Genomic DNA, 1,765 nt, shown 5'->3' on the forward strand with positions numbered 1-1,765 from the left:
CCTATTAATATTTACCAAACTTTACATGTTCACACATATATGATTCTCATAATTCTAGAAACTTAGCCAGGTAATGATCTCTGGTAGTTTTATGGACTATAAAAAAACTATGGTGAACACAAGATTAGAATTAAAATAATACTAATTTCAAAATATATGTAAGGAAATACAGAATTTTGATTCATTCTTTAATACAACACTGATTATATATCTTTTGAAGTATCAAATGTTATATTAACAAAATAAGACTTTATTTTGAAATTCTCTTTTTCCTGGTGCCTTATTTGGCTATACAGCTCTGTCTGCAAGGCAGGTTTGTTTCCATTTAACAAATAAATAAACTAAATATCAGCGCAATTATCACCTGCCCAAGGTTACACAGTTGGTAAGTGGCAGAGCAAGGATTGAAACCCAGGTAATTCAGTCATTTTAAATAAAACTCACTGGTGTTTTACTTTATTTTTTGCTAAAATTTTGCTTGGTTGATTGGTTGACTGGTATCGTTCCTTTCCATTTTATACTACAAGTATTTGGAACTCATCTTACCACTGGGTTCTACCCTATCTTTTTACATCTCCCAAATTCTACTTTTCTGATTATACAAGCAATAAATTTTGTCCCCAGTGGACACTTCCCATTATCTCCCTCGATTTTTCAGAAATTATCAAATCCTTACTGTAAAACCAAACAATGGGTTCTTCTGTCCCTCCCCCACCCTTTGGCTTTATTTTAACATGCCCCCCCCCCTGCCCCACCCCTCCCCCCACGTTTATTTCTGGCAATACCAAAGATTATAGGGGGGAAATTGAGGGCTGGAATGACCAGTTAAGGTAACATGAAAAACCATGTTCAGCTCTATCTAAAGGAGTTCTCTTGTTTATTGTCAAGGTGTTCCAACGAGTCAACCTCAAATAACGCTCTGGGAAGCCTCTCAACACTGTTTTAAACTTGACCTCAGTGTTAGCAGAATGACAAATTGTTATCATGAACTCATGCAAAGACATGCAAAGAGACTCAGTTTTCAAGCATGTATCATTTAGTATCAGTAACAGAGAGGAAGTATTCAAGCAGGTATCATTTAATATCAGTAAGAGAGAGGCAGTATTTGAAAAAGAAGGAAGGATTCCATCAGGTCCAAAGGTCTTCAGAGTTAAATAAATATTATATATCTTAAGAGGCAAAGAAAATAAATTCCAAAATTTTGTGGAATGCCATAATTGTTTTCTTAATGGATAAATATCTTTCAATGGTGAGAAGACTTCAAACTAAATACAGAAAATCTTTATAAGATCTAACCTGTGGTATTAATATCTTTGAATTAAGGAATCTGTGCATAATTGGTACTTCATGTATCCTTATTGTTTGAAAATTTTAAACTGATAGAGACAATACATTAGCCTTATAATTCTAATACAAAATGAATATCTAGTCTATGGCCATGCCACTCTGAACCAGCCTGATCCGGTGTGATCTCAGAAGCTAAGCAGGGTCGGGCCTGTTTAGTACTTGGATGGGAGACCATCTAGGAAGACCAGGTGCTGTTGACATGAAAAATAAAATAATAAGGGATTGTAAGCTGACAAGGTCCTTGCAATCTGTGAGGTCAACCAAAGGTTGCCTTGCCTTAAAAAAAAAAAAAAAATGAATATCTAAGCAATCAAAACTGTCCCATAATTTTTAAGTAGACATTAGTAAGATTACAACAACTAACAATGGAGAGTTTAAGGGAATTTAAATTTCTCAATAATTATAAGTTCAATTTATC

The 1,765-nt window shown here is 34.2% G+C and overlaps 1 pseudogene; it reads left to right on the forward strand.

Moving 5' to 3' along the window:
- Positions 1-1,428: 1,428 nt before the first annotated feature.
- Positions 1,429-1,547, forward strand: LOC118605954 (annotated as a pseudogene).
- The last annotated feature ends 218 nt before the right edge of the window (positions 1,548-1,765 follow it).

Source organism: Rousettus aegyptiacus, unplaced genomic scaffold (genome assembly GCF_014176215.1).
Source record: "Rousettus aegyptiacus isolate mRouAeg1 unplaced genomic scaffold, mRouAeg1.p scaffold_m13_p_7, whole genome shotgun sequence".
Lineage (NCBI taxonomy): Eukaryota > Metazoa > Chordata > Mammalia > Chiroptera > Pteropodidae > Rousettus > Rousettus aegyptiacus.